We start from the raw sequence: 15,630 nt of genomic DNA on the forward strand, positions 1-15,630 counted from the left end.
TACAAAATGTGTACCAAGAGTTGGCAAGCGGTGAAACTCAAATTAGTAAGGACTCTAGATATTTAGTATATTTTAATAGTAGCAATAAGTTAAAAAAGTATATCAAGATTAATAGGTATATTAGGAGAACCCAGAAGCTTATCAAAGGCCAGGCATGCATTAAAAAATATAGTAAATTAAAACATGCATTATCGGTTATGAAAAATAGGGTTCAAAATTGTCATTTGGAGCTTGAAACCAAGGAATCAAATTTCCAGAAGTTACATGCCGATATAAATAGGTTAAAAGATGAGCTTCTGGTAATAACCACCATGTATGAAACCACCAAAAAACAAGTTGAGGAGCACATCAAGGCTTTTAATAAATTGCTGCAAGAAAATCAAAATTTAGAGGAGCGATGCAAGTCATTACTTAATGGAAATATTTGTAATTGTGGCCAAATGCCACCAGCAAAAGTTGTTGAAGCCGATGTGGCCCTCAACACTTCTAGGCCAGCTGTACCAGTAGTCACACAGCCCCCTAGAGCAGTCAGTAAGACTGTTGTTTTTTCAGATCAGATTGGGCTAGGAATGGGCCCATTATTAAGCTACAGATTAGAGCAGAAAGTCTCAAATTACTGTTATCAAAACATTACTTTGTCTCACTTGTGTGACCTTATTTCAAAGGGATGTTATGATAGCAGTACTACACTTGTAATTTTATTAGGAAATAGCCTTAATGTAGATAAGCCTAGCATAGATAAGTTGATGTCCACTTTAAGTATTATTGAAAAATCTGGTGTGGGGAAAATCATTTTATGTGCACTGCCTTATGCAGAGAATATGTCTTATGACTATAATAGTAAAGTAGCACACTACAATTCTTTGATGTACCATGCCATATCTGTCAATAAAAAGTACCATTTCTTTGACTTAAATAAATTCATTGAGCGCTTCATGCTAGCTCCAAGGAAGGTATTTCTGCCAAAGAAATATTTTGTATACCTAGTGGATTTATTGGCCTATAATATTGAGCCAAATAGATTTAGTAGTGTTATAGCTAATTCTCAGTCAGCTGACAAAGTCAAGGACCCCATGCCAAATTTAAACTAGATTGTAAGACAGCGGAAAAACGCCTGAGTATGAATATTATTCACCAGAATATTCAGGGTTTTTCCAGCAAAGAATTAGAAATAGGTTTATTTTTAGATAATAATAATGTTGAAGTTATGTGTATCACTGAACATTGGCTGAAAGATGGGCAGTTTTTATTTGATTTTGTTAACTTTAAATTAGTCAGTTTTTTTGCTAGACAGTCTGCTGTTCATGGTGGTTCCCTGATAATTGTTAAAAATTGCATGAAATCTAAAGAGCGTAAAGATATTGTAAATTATTCCATAGAAAGAATTATCGAAATTTCCTGTGTAGAATTAGAAAAATATATTATTGTATGTGTTTACAGACCACCATCAGCTGACTTCAGCACATTTGAAACTACAATGGAAAGTGTGCTGAAATTAGTATGTAAGGGCCAAAAACATGTTATAGTCTGTGGACATTTTAATGTTAACTTGCTCGAGTCCTCTAGTAACACTGTTAAAATGCTGTGTTTGTTTAAATCATTCAATTTATTTAACTTGTTTCTTGAACCTACTCGGGTAGGGGTAACTAGTGCAACATGTCTGGATAATATATTTTGTAATTGTGAATGTATAGATAAGCAAATATTTAACTGTTTTTATTCTGATCATAGCGGTCAAAGGGCTGTTTTCTTAAGCGATATTCGTGATACTCCACAAACAATAACATATAGACCCATTACTAGTAGTCGCTTGGAATTATTCAAAAATGAAATTCAAAAAAGTCTTTGTAGGTTACCATTTTCACATTACAACTGTAATAATTTGTATGAAGATGTTTTTAACGTAATTCTTTATCATTTTAATCAAAATTTCAGTATGAAAACTATTAGTGGGTCAAAAACTAGAACAAAGTTTAGTGAATGGGCTACTGCAGGCATTTATAAAAGTAGAAAAAGGCTTTATGAACTTTATAGTGAGAGAGAGCTGAACAAAAATACAGATTTCCTGGACTATGTGAGGAACTACTCAAAAATCTTCAAGAGAGTGTGTTTAACAGCCAAAGCAAACTATACAAGTTCTAAACTGAAAGTGTCGGACAACAAAGTGAAGACAACATGGAATATTATAAATAAGGAAGCTGGTAAATGTAAATCACGCGATTGTCAAGTCAACATTGTCTCGGATAAACAACAGACCATGTCAAACAACGATGTTGCCTCGGCATTCGAAGATTATTTTTCTAAAATAGCTATTAATACCACGAAATGTCTACATTCATCTTCGTCTCGAGCTCATTCCTTACTTTGTGCTAATGTTAAGAAATGTAATATTAACTTTGAGTTTAGTCTAGTAGATTCAGCAATTATTGTTAAAACATTCAAGTCACTCAATTTAAAGAAAACGGAAGACTTATGGGGAACATCCGTTAGAGTCATTAGTCATGTCTTGGACGTAATAGCGCCTTACTTAGCCGTAATTTATAATATTTCAATTTCACAAGGAGTCTTTCCAGATCTTATGAAATATAGCAAAGTCATACCTCTTTTTAAATCGGGTGATTCGAGTGATATGGCTAATTACCGTCCAATATCAATACTTCCTGTACTAAGTAAAGTTTTTGAAAAGTTAATGTTAAATGATCTACTGGGTCACTTCAACAGACATACTTTACTCACAAGCAATCAGTTTGGTTTCACAAAGGGCCGTTCCACGACCGATGCTGCTTCGGTACTTATTAAACATATTTATGATATTTGGGAAAATTCTTGTGATGCAATTGGCATATTTTGTGATCTTTCTAAAGCATTTGATTGTGTGGATCATGGAACGCTCATTTTGAAATTAGAACACTATGGTCTGTCAGTAAATGCCCTAAACTTTATGTCTTCTTACCTTAGCAACAGAACACAAACAGTTGTTGTAAACAAAACCCGGTCTAGCGGTACTGTAGTCCAATTAGGAGTGCCACAAGGTTCTATTTTGGGTCCATTCCTGTTTTTGGTTTATATAAATGATTTGCCATGTGTAGTAGAAAATCTTTGTGAAATTGTTCTTTTTGCTGATGACACATCATTACTTTTTAAGGTTGATCGTAAATCTACCGATTACAGTGTAATTAACAGCACACTCGTTAATGTACTAAACTGGTTTACTATGAACAATTTGCTTCTTAATGCTAAGAAAACTAAATGCATTCGATTTTCTTTGCCGAATGTTAAACCAGTCGATACTAAGATACTTTTGAATAATGAATGCTTAGAGATGGTAGATAAAGCACTGTTTCTTGGTTTAACATTGGACAAAAATCTACAATGGAGTCCTCATATAAGAACACTAGCAAACAAATTAAGTTCGGCCGCTTACGCTGTGAGGAGAATTAGACAATTGACTAATGTTGAGACAGCTCGCCTTGTTTATTATAGTTATTTTCATAGTGTAATGTCATATGGTATTCTGGTTTGGGGCAAAGCAGCTGACATACAGACTATATTTGTCTTACAAAAGAGAGCCATTCGTTCTATATATAATTTAAGGGTGCGTGAATCATTAAGAGAACTTTTTAAAGAAATTAATATTTTAACTGTAGCTTCCCAATACATATATGATAGTATTATTTATGTTGTTAAGAATCTAGACTCCTTCACTAAGAATTCTGATGTCCATAACTATAATACTAGAAATAAAAATAAGCTTGCTATCAGAAAGTTTCGTGTTCGTAAAGTACAGAAGTCATTCGTTGGGCAATGCATTCATTTTTATAACAAGTTACCTGAGGATGCTTTAAGATTACCCTTTCCAGCTCTTAAGAATTACTTAAAAAAGTCATTGATGTTGAAGGCTTATTACAGAGTCGAGGACTACTTGACAGACAAACATGCATGGTCCAAACCAGAAACTGTAATAACGACAAGTAGCAATTAAAAACATTGTATTATGTGTAGAGTTAAAGGTGACTCAGCTCAGGTAAGAAAGCACATCAAATTGTATGAAAGCATCTCATAACAATCAGTTAGATTCATATAATATGTATTCTCATTTCTTTTATTGATTTTATTTTCTTTTCCTTTTGTAAGATTTGATTTGTTTTCTGAAAGAGCTACGTATTTGTGATTTCATGTGCATATATGTTTATTTTTTATATCAAATTCTATAAAGTTATGTACTCACTGAGTATAATTGCATGAATTCTATAGTAATTTAAATTGTATTAATTACTCGTAATGCATGTTAATTATAAGATGTAATAATGTTTTGAAAAGATGTGTCCCGCCGAGTTTGTTGCCGGTCCCATATTGGGATACCCTCCTCCAATTGAGGGGGGATTTAAATCTTCTCGGGGCAGAGGTGTACGGTTGGAGCCGGTAAAGGTTTATTTGACGTTCATAAGCGCATTGTAATATGCCTACTTGAATAAACTATTTTTTATCTTTTATCTTTATCTTTATCTAAAAAATATTTTTTATTGTAGCGTTGGAACCGTTACAAGCAGATATTTGAAACTACCCCAATATATGTATTATTATATTTGCTATATTAAAATAAAGTTTAGTCAAAAAATAAGTGGTGTCCCCATACAAAAAACTTGTAATACGCTCTAAACAACCGGCCAACGGTGTGTCGTCGGCGGCGCGCGGCACCACATAATTATACAAAGAACAGAAGTAAAAACCATACAGCGGAAACACAAGAAAAAACATTAAATCTCAATACCTGCCTAGTTTTCTTTACAAAAAGTATTGATATCCCACCAAAAACATAAATGTAAAAAAGGAGAGCCAAGTTCAATACAAAAATTATGCTTGGCTGTGGGGCTCGCCGCAAAAAGAATGGAGATCTAAATGAGTGCCACTGCCAAGTTCTATGCAAAATCCAAATATGTATTTATAGGAACAAAATAACATTATAAACAAGTATTAAACTCTATTTCTTTGCTTTATTGGATACCTATAACAATTGCTGTTATTTAAAAAAATGTGAGATCTTAAAGTAGGTTAGATTTGGCTTGGCCAGGTTTTATCAGAATTACAATATATATAAAATAATTGATATAATGAAAACTGGCCAAGTCAAATCTAACCTACTTTAAGATCTCACATTTTTTTTAAATAACAGCAATTGTTATAGGTATCCAATAAAGCAAAGAAATAGAGTTTAATACTTGTTTATAATGTTATTTTGTTCCTATAAATACATATTTGGATTTTGCATAGAACTTGCCAGTGGCACTCATTGAGATCTCCATTTAGATCTCCATTTGCGGCGAGCCCCACAGCCAAGCATAATTTTTGTATTGAACTTGGCTCTCCTTTTTTACATTTATGTTTTTGGTGGGATTCGTTTTACAAAAATATCTGCATGTTATCTAGATATGTAAAAAAATAAATGTTAAAATAAGTATAGCTCGAATAAAGTGTTAGGTAGTCCAGGAAATAGCAAAAAGTTGTCAGCTGCCAGACCTTCCGGTAGTTACTGCCCGCTCGGCCATATATTCTACCTCCCATAACATATGTCGTAACTACATTTGACTGCTTATTAATAATCTACCTTATTCTCAAGCGATAAGGTACACAGTTCAATGAATTCACAACCGTCGCAGCAGTTGGCGTATCGATGGTCGGAAAATGCAAGTTCAACTTTACCTGTGAACACGTCAAACGTAGCGATACGTTTTAAAATATGTAACCTACTTTGCAATTTTATTTCGAATTTGAAACACGTAGGTGGAACCGATATTCGACTTGAATAGGCTTTTGGCCTTATGAGAGGCTTATGTTGGTTACAACTTCTCATATTAATATAACAACTCATGAATCCATCAAAAGACACACCTACCAACAGTATTTGCCGTAGGTATTGGGATCATAAGGAGCTTATCACACTTACCTAATAAGGGAATTGCGTTATTCTGAGTTCAGGTATAATATTTAAGTAGCCTTCCTTAGTCAAAACATTCTTCTAATAATACAGCCAACTGAGGTATAAGAAAAACACTGATAATATGTAGTATTACGTGTCAAGGACTGTTTTAATATCGTTACATCGATAGGATAAAAACCGGGCAAGTGCGAGTCGGACTCGCGCACGAAGGGTTCCGTACCATAAAGCAAAAAAAAAACGGAAAAAATGCAAAAAGAAAACGGTCACCCATCCAAGTACTGACCACTCCCGACGTTGCTTAACTTTGGTCAAAAATCACGTTTGTTGTATGGGAGCCCCACTTAAATCTTTATTTTATCCTGTTTTTAGTATTTGTTGTTATAGCGGCAACAGAAATACATCATCTGTGAAAATTTCAACTGTCTAGCTATCACGGTTCGTGAGATACAGCCTGGTGACAGACGGACGGACGGACGGACGGACGGACAGCGAAGTCTTAGTAATAGGGTCCCGTTTTACCCTTTGGGTACGGAACCCTAAAAATGTGCCTTTACTGGCCGTCGATTTAGCCTAAAATTTGATCAGCCGTAGGTACTTATTCCAAAAAATCTGGCGTACGCTAATAAAGACTTGACTAAGGTCTTTGTCTTAATAAAAAAAGGTAATAAACCTCAAAATATAGTAGCATGAGATTGGATTTATGTAGGCAATTGACGATTTATAGGATCATTCAGAAGATGGAGATGGAAAAAATCTGTTAGTATATTTCGCACTCAAGATCCGCCTACCAGCACCGGTGAAGGTTTTATGAGTCGTTATTGTTCTTAAACTTTGTTACACGAAAATAAAGAAAATCGGAGTAATTTGGGCCGTGTTAGATTGGCTTTAACTTCGGATAATTGTAATTTGAACTTTCGAAACAACCATCTGTCAACGCGGAATGTTCGTTCTCTGTTTTATGAGTGCAGTTATTTTTAAATACTCGATGGCGTGTAATACTATTACGTTCTTGTCTTGTACCGTAACGATAGCGTACAGGCGTAGCGTATACTTAAGAGGAATTATGTATACATCGCTCAATTAAAAATTGACAATAAATTAAAAAAAAAAGATAACGTCGATTCACCTACAATCAACAGGTACGATTTATTATATATGGAAAAAAGTGTATATGTATATTGTATACGTGATAATTTCATAGAAGTTTGACGTTTAAAATGTCACTTTCACTGCGTGGGCTATAAAAATCGCTGCAGACTTTTTACGGTCTGACTATACCTACGTTTGTATGTAGAACCGAGCTTGCTGAGGACTCTTAAACCTAATGCAGTTATATGTATAAATTTCATCATTCTGCCGGGCTTGAAAAAACTCTTTAACACAATCAGTCCAATGTCAGTTTGTTTACTATCTGTCTAGTTTTTAAAAATAATGTAACGTATATTTGTGTTTTGCTTTACATTATTAATCTTAGATACTTACTAACCTGAAAATTAGGTCGAGGATAGGTACAATTTTACGGCGTTGTAAATAACTTCAAAGTAATAAACATGGGATAAGATCCTTGCCTAGCGGAAAAACGCTTGAAAGATCATTAAAAAATATTTAACCATCCTTACTCAGGAACTTGTCCCACCGCCGACGATGAGCGATAAGCGAGTAAAACGATAAACTAGAAACGAGTGGACGAGCGGCGACAAGCGAGTGTTAGCTCCAATAGTTTTGTCGCTCGGCTACAGGCGAGTGTTCGAGTGCGACGGGCTATTACTCGCGTCACGGCGAACACGCAGACGTCGCAGACTTGTTCAAACTACGAAGCGAGCATCGCCGAGCGAGTACCGCTGAGCTAGTTTTATCTTATCACGGCGACAAACTAGTAGAGCGAGTATTTTCGCCGGCAGTGTGAACAGCCAGCGATGGACTATTAATATATGTGTCTCTTTTACTAATACAGGACCCTAATCTTTTGTTCGTTTCTTGAGCGAGAAAATCGCCGATAGTTAATCGCTTACTCGCTCTTGGTGGGACAAGTGCCTTATTATAATGTTTAATTAATTGCTTAATCTCGTTTCTTAATTTAATAATAGGTATTATTATTTGAGTTACGAGTCAGTATATAAAAAAAACAAAGACAGTAATGTACCTATGTTGTTGAATTTAAATATAATATATCGTATTTCACTCAGTAGGTAGGTACAGATAATAATATTGATCACATACTTAGAATTACATAATACTGAAAGAAAGAGATACAAAATTTTATCAGTATCTAGTAAGTGAAGTAAAACTTGCTGTCAAGTTTTACTTAAAAAAACATTTAAGTGTCTACTATAGTTAAAATAAATGAGGTAGGTAGGTATCTAATTAACTTCTACCCGTCCTAGGTAACCTAGTATAATGATAAAATCTAATTCATATGTATTTCAAATTTGCACCTCGAAATAAGTATCTGAAGAAGTGTTATTTATGGCTTTGATAAATCTTTTTTGATTAATAATGTATAAGTACTATTTAATTCTAATGCACAAAGTTAGGAGAACGTTATGCAAATCTGCAAAAAACTTACCAGACGACAATGGCCGATCAGGGCCTAAAAGGCCACAATGACAGCTTATTAATTAACAATACAGTACTAATATTTATGTATCTAATAAAATAGGAATCGTAAAAACTACGTGCTTAGCTACCTTGATGTAAATATTTGATTGTTTAGGAACCGTAGCACGTATTTAACCGTGGCATAGTATGCATCTTTTTGTGGTTTATAATATAGAAATTATAGTACTTAGTTATAGGAAGCCAATTATATGAACTCATAGGTAATGACATAATATTGAACTACGAGTAACATGTTCTTATAGGTTTTAAACTTCGAATCCGTAATCTGTGCACTTTTAGTTGCTAATTTATAATACGCACAAAATTTAAACATAATAACCGATCATTTGGTACTTACACTGGTTTAATTCTAAGTAACAAAGGCAATTGAATTCAACTGTTCTAACATCATCAACCCTAATCGCCTACCAAGATGCTTGCTGCATTTTAACCAAGCCTATTATCAAAGGAGGCTTCTGTTCGGCATACTAATGATTGGAAGGAAACTGGATACATTTAGTCAATTTTGTCAGTGTCTCTTAAATGTTGCCAATCAATAAGACTTGTCTAACATTGTTTGGTTTAATGAGAAATATGTTTATTTAAGTAAGATGCGCAAAAACATTTATTTACAAACAAGATATATACAGTGGTATTACTAAAAGAAATTAAAAACTAGCTTAGCTCTAAAATAGGCCCTTGAGGCAACAAGGATAATTGTTTTGGTTTAATTTTTTTGAATGTTAAAATGTTGTCCTACTCCAGATACCCCCTATTAGGTAGGTAGACACCACCCAATCAAGTGTGATGCATGCAATTATGTATTCGGAAAGCCCGATTTAATTTTAAATTATTAAATTTCGTGAATTACAATACACCGTGGCAATTTTAACGCTGCATGCTCCCTCGGGAATTTGTGATTGGTATTCATTCAATAATATTCCTGCCAAAAAGGGTTATTCTGTTTTGTGTGTGTTCGTTTAATGTATTTACTTTTTTAATGCACCTCTAGTTCTTACAATTACTTTTAAATGCTTAACTAGAACTTTAAAATTCAAAGTCTCAGTTCTGTGAAACTTTCGTTGAACTAGAAGATAAATATTAGATGCTTCGCTGCGAAGTCTGCTAAAATGTTCTTAGTTCGAGCTAGGGAATTCCAAGGAATGGCATTGCACAATGCACATAAATAGAAATATTCATACAAAACAAGAGAATTAAGAGGAAATAAAATAACCATCAGAAATAAAAGCAGACGGGTATGAAAATTTTGAAAGAAGTAGATAGGTCCCTAATAAAATTGGTAGGTATTAAAGTATCAGTAAAGTTTTTATTTATCTTAAATATAAGGAAAGAGATTTAAGTTTAAGATTTATATTTAAGTTTAATTTTTAAATAGTTTTATGTTTAGATTATGTACTGTATTTGTTCCTAGAAATCGTATCTATAATAGACAAAGCCAGTTCTAGCAAAGGGAATAATTAAAATATTATTATATTATTATTATTTGGAGCCTTACGTGTCCCACTGCTGGGCAAAGGCCTCCCCCCAATTTCTCCAGAGATCTCTTTCCTCTCCTGTGTCTGGCCACTCCTTTAAAAAGGAGTCTAGTTCATCCCGCCATCGCCGGCGGGGTCTGCCAACTCCCCGATTTGAGTTTTCGGGCTCCCACTCTGTAGCAATTTTGCCCCACAACTCATTCGGCATTCGGCAGACGTGACCAGCCCAGTCCCATTTTAGCTTGGCCGCCTTCCGAGCTACATCGACGATTTGTGTTTTGGAGCGCAGCGTGGTGTTTCGGACTCGATCCACCAATTTGACACCTAATATGCTACGCTCCATAGCTCGTTGGCAAACCCCGAGTTTGGACTTCTGAGCTTTAGTCAAAGACCAAGTCAATTAAAATATATCATAAAGCTACTATATTTAAATAAAAACTCCAGATACAATAGGTGTAGGTAAAATCAATTAATTCCAAATGTGCTCCTAATATTGAAAACTCTTAATTCTGCTTCTATTTAAGTATTTCTTTGTTGTAATAAGCAACCGCGTTCTCTTTTCTTTCCTGCGTTAAGTTTTATTTTGGGGATGTGTTTACAATTATTTCCAGTTACACTTCCTATTTCACCCCGTGTATTGCCGCGTAAGCATACCTACATATTTTATTGTGTACGTGGTGCATTTAGTATTAAATTATTATTTTAATTTTTTTGTTTTTATTTTAGTGGTGGTGGACTTTTATTTATTTTACTTCCCTTTAATGTTTTTTTCTCTTTGTGAGATGTAATATAAAATAGTAAAAGAGTGGAAATGGATTAAACTCTTGTCATTCAAGAGTTTTTACTTTCTGGTACAACACAACCCTTTTCTTTTTCTATTAAAAGTATTTTGTGAGATGACAGTTTTCCTGTTTGGTTTTCTTTAAAAAAATCTGTGTTAATTGCTGGATTACAGATATGGTCTTGTTTTTCATAATTAAACATTACTCACGGATTACTCAAAGTAAAAGGAAACAAAAAATTGTTTCCTCTTTGTATAATCCGTCAAGAATTCAAGTAATTAATGTAATGCTAAAAAATTCTCAATAAGATATGAATTTATACGTATAACAATAAGATGCAACTTACGTAAAGTTTTAATTACTTATCTACCTTTTATGCATAAATTTAATTTAATCGAAACTACCATACTTAATAAAAACTAGTTCCAAGTGTTAAATTCTCCGGTAATAACTATTTACCTGTTTGCCTTACATACATTGAAAAGTTTTGGCTCACGCATATATTTAAGCATCTTTAAACAAAAAAACCGGGCAAGTGCGAGTCGGACTCGCGCACGAAGGGTTCCGTACCATAAAGCAAAAAAAAACGGAAAAAAATGCAAAAAGAAAACGGTCACCCATCCAAGTACTGACCACGCCCGACGTTGCTTAACTTTGGTCAAAAATCACGTTTGCTGTATGGGAGCCCCACTTAAATCTTTACTTTATTCTGTTTTTAGTATTTGTTGTTATAGCGGCAACAGAAATACATCATCTGTGAAAATTTCAACTGTCTAGATAGCTAGAACCGTGATAGCACGGTTCGTGAGATACAGCCTGGTGACAGACAGACGGACAGACGGACGGACGGACGGACGGACAGCGAAATCTTAGTAATAGGGTCCCGTTTTACCCTTTGGGTACGGAACCCTAAAAATATAAAGGCAAATATTAAACAGCGAAGATGATGAATTCTTGGGTCTATTTTGACTCAAGAAAAGTTAGATGTTGCAGTCAACAACCTGACTCTGGTGAGTCAGTACGGTACATATTACAAATTTTGCGATTGATGGTAATTTTACGGTCAAACTGTCCAATTTTGAAAGATAATAAAACATAACGACACCAATTTCATTTCATTCTTTATTGTTATCATACGTATATGATCTTGAAACGACTCGTAGTGCATATCGCGCGTACTCATAAGTGCAAACGATCGTACCATAATCATAACATATAATCTGAATAACACTCCATGCCGAATTGCAAAATTTTCGAAAGTAGCCGTCGTGTAACAGTTCAATGTTTACATTTATGGATGAAGATCGTCATTCGTACCTTTACCCTACTTATTTATTCAATTTCGGTAGCTCTTTCATCTTTAATTCTGATAATTTATTCTCTTTTATTAATGCTATTAGAATCAATTAAATATTAATACAGCTGGGAAATAAGTTCAAACAGAAAAGCCAATTCATATTGAGATTATGCGGATTCATGAACAATTATTTGTACAGATTTAGTACCCCATTAAAGAGAATATTGGGTTAGGTAAAATTAAAAGCAACGTTGGGAACGATAAATGAACCCTTTCTGTGCCAAATTAATATTATTAATAATAATTGAAACCTCAATGATCCTTCCTATAAATGAAACCTGAATTTGATACAGAAATCCTGTATCACTCTGAACAGTAAGTGTTAGGCCCGAGTGGACGCTCGAGTTGAGCGTGCAGCGGGGCGGGGCGTGCGGCGTGCATGTTAAACAAATGCAAACGTATAGGAGCGGCCTTAGTGCATGCTGCTCAAATCACTTTTGTGAGCCCGACGCCACGCTGCACGCCCCGCGGAACGCTCCGCTTCGAGCGTCCACTCAGGCCTTACACTAAAGAGGACTAAACATAATTATTCCATACTAACCCCGCCATTACCATTCTTGTGAGTGGCCCGTTGAATAGCGAGATTTCCGTTTTCCTGCGTTCATATTCATACATTCGCATTTACTATTTGCCTCGCAATTTGGACGAATACGTAAACAGATTCACCAGTCCAGCCAGACTATAATATGCGAATAATGTCCGCCCCGGTCATTCCGTATAGCGTCCTGGTCGCATAATGGTAACAGAATGGAATTTGGATTACCATAAAATGGGGTGAGTTGGGTGAAATTTGACTTTCAAACCTCGATAAAATTTTATTTTTACATGTGAAAACTAATAAGTGGTTCGGACGTTTGTATTTTAGTTTGTATTTTATTTTGGGTAGTTCCATTTCATAACTTTGACGATAAAGAGGAAAACCCGCCTCACCCCGTAGTGCCTCGTATTTGGAGTGAGAGGGTTTTTCATGCAAAGGTGATTTTGGAAGATTGTTGGATCGATTTTTTTTATTATGCGTATTACTATAGCCCCATTTTAAATTGGTATACATTATTTTTGTAGCAGTAGCCTTAAAATCCCTTCTCACCCCCCTCTCAAACCTTCTCTCCCCATTTATAACCCAACTCTCCCCGCGAAACCTACTCACCCCATTTTACGGTACTTATTCATGCCACTGACTATATAGAATTGGGTAACAAGAATTTATGAATTAAATGATTTATTGCAATGATACCTATTTTACTTACGTAATACCAACCTATTTAAATTTTACAGTCGTAATCAGATATATTGGTAGCCATCAGGTATAAAGCGCCGGTGACTTTTAATCCGGAGGTCGCGGGTTCAAACCCCGGCTCGTACCAATGATTTTTTCGGAACTTATAGTTCGTTTTTTTTAGCATTAGAAAGAACTCCACAGAAGCAAGCATGCAGTTTTTATCAAGCTCTTTAATTGTTAATAATTATTGAATTATCTAATGTAGCATGGTCAATACATATAATTTACTTCAAATTATTACCGCTAAAAGTGCCGGATTTGGAACCACAAGCTTACTTCTGCGAAGTTCTTTCTAATGCTAAAAAAAACGAACTATATGTACCTACAAAATATCATTTGATATTAACCAGTGCCTTCTCGGTGAAGGAAATCATCGTGAGGAAACCGGACTAATCCTAATAAGGCCTAGTTTACCCTCTGGGCTGGAAGGTCAGCTGGTAGTCACTTTCTTAAATACTAGTGCCTACGCCAATTCTTGGGATTAGCGGACCTGGTCAAGGTGATTAAAATTAACTGAACAAGCACTTTAACGCCTCGACAATGGAGGCGGCACTCTAAATTTTTCCACATCTAATGAGCAAATACCAGCTATTGCAGCTTTAAATAATGATATGTTGGCTATTAAGTTACTGAATTGTCGTGCCGCATCCAGCACCATATCTCCGAAATATCTCGTCTTTGACAGCCGCCAGCACCATTAAACCGAGTTGATGCAACTCACACTTTATACACGGTAATGCGGATGCAATTTGCAGCCCCTAACGGTTTGATCCGAGCTGAAGTTCGGATAAATGACACGCACTAACTCTACATTTGACAAGGTGCAACTGGATAATTTGATTCGTGACTGTATTTTTGAGGTATTTTTCGTTAGAATTTCAGGAAGTTCTTGCCAATTTAAATAAGACGGGATCATTTGTTTCTAAACGGACACAGTTAAGATGACATGGTTTCTTCGAGACATAATGTGAATATTCAAATTATTGATAGTTTAATTATATACCTCTATCCTCGTGCCGCCCAATGTACATTAGGATGTACATTCAGATTCAATGGAATGTCAACCTTAATTAAAAAGAGAGTAGGTAGTATTTCACTTGTCTCGTAAAATTTTCGAACAAATTAAACTGAACTTATTGAACCTAATTGAAAATCCAACAAGATTCTAAGTTCCTTGGCTATAATTTTGTATGGTGGGCGGCCCGAGACTATAGTACTCCGCTTCATACGATCATGTTTACGCGTGATACGACATTTGGGTAAAACAACACAAAAAATCTATTCAAATTTTTACTTCGTTTTTTAACACTAAGATTCGATTTTAATTTTTTTTGTATTTCCGCTTGGTTACCGTTTGCACTACGTCCATTTTACTTTCCATTTTACTTTTAGTCCCTGGTTCCCTTATGATCTATTTTTGACGGAATACCGTCAGAATCTTTTTAGTTTCTAACTGTTACTGTATTTACCTAGGTCAGATACGGATAAACAAAACGTTATACGAAATATAGTCATGATATAAGCCACGGGGGATTATCACCAACGCGTGATTGCGCATGATAAAGAGAACTTTTAGGATCCTCTATTGGCTTATCTTTCTCCCTCGTTATCATATTTGTTCAATTATTACGTTATTGTTTAGAGATCAATCCGTTGACTCAATTGATTATTAAAAGGCCATCCATACAATGGTTACAAATTAAATAATTAATTATGTTTTTACCGTTTCTGCTTTTACTCCTAAAAAAAAGTAATATTCTTTTACTGTTTATTTTTATAGTGCCTTATTGCAACTATTGCCTAAGACGTACCTACATAACTATTTGATTCGGTTAAATTATGTTCTAATGTATGGGGCAAGAAAAACTAATTATAGCCAGCATTCTATGAATGTAGTACCTATGATACCTTTGGGTATGGTGCTTTACACACACTAGCGTCCCTCCCCGTCCCCTTGACGCAACCCCCCCTTTTAGCATGAAATATGTCCCGGTTTACGGTTTTTTTTTAATTTTTGAGAAAAGTATTAGAGTTAGGAAATAAGTGTCAAGGTAAGAAATAATCCTTAATAAATTTTAACCAAAAATGGTTATATACAACTTTTTAGTAAGACTCACCATATTCATGTATTAACTTGTTGAAGTTCATTATAAGTTAATACGTGATAGTACTGAAAAAAA

The sequence above is a fragment of the Cydia fagiglandana genome, chromosome 17, assembly GCF_963556715.1.
Source record: "Cydia fagiglandana chromosome 17, ilCydFagi1.1, whole genome shotgun sequence".
In the NCBI taxonomy this organism is placed as follows: Eukaryota; Metazoa; Arthropoda; class Insecta; order Lepidoptera; family Tortricidae; genus Cydia; species Cydia fagiglandana.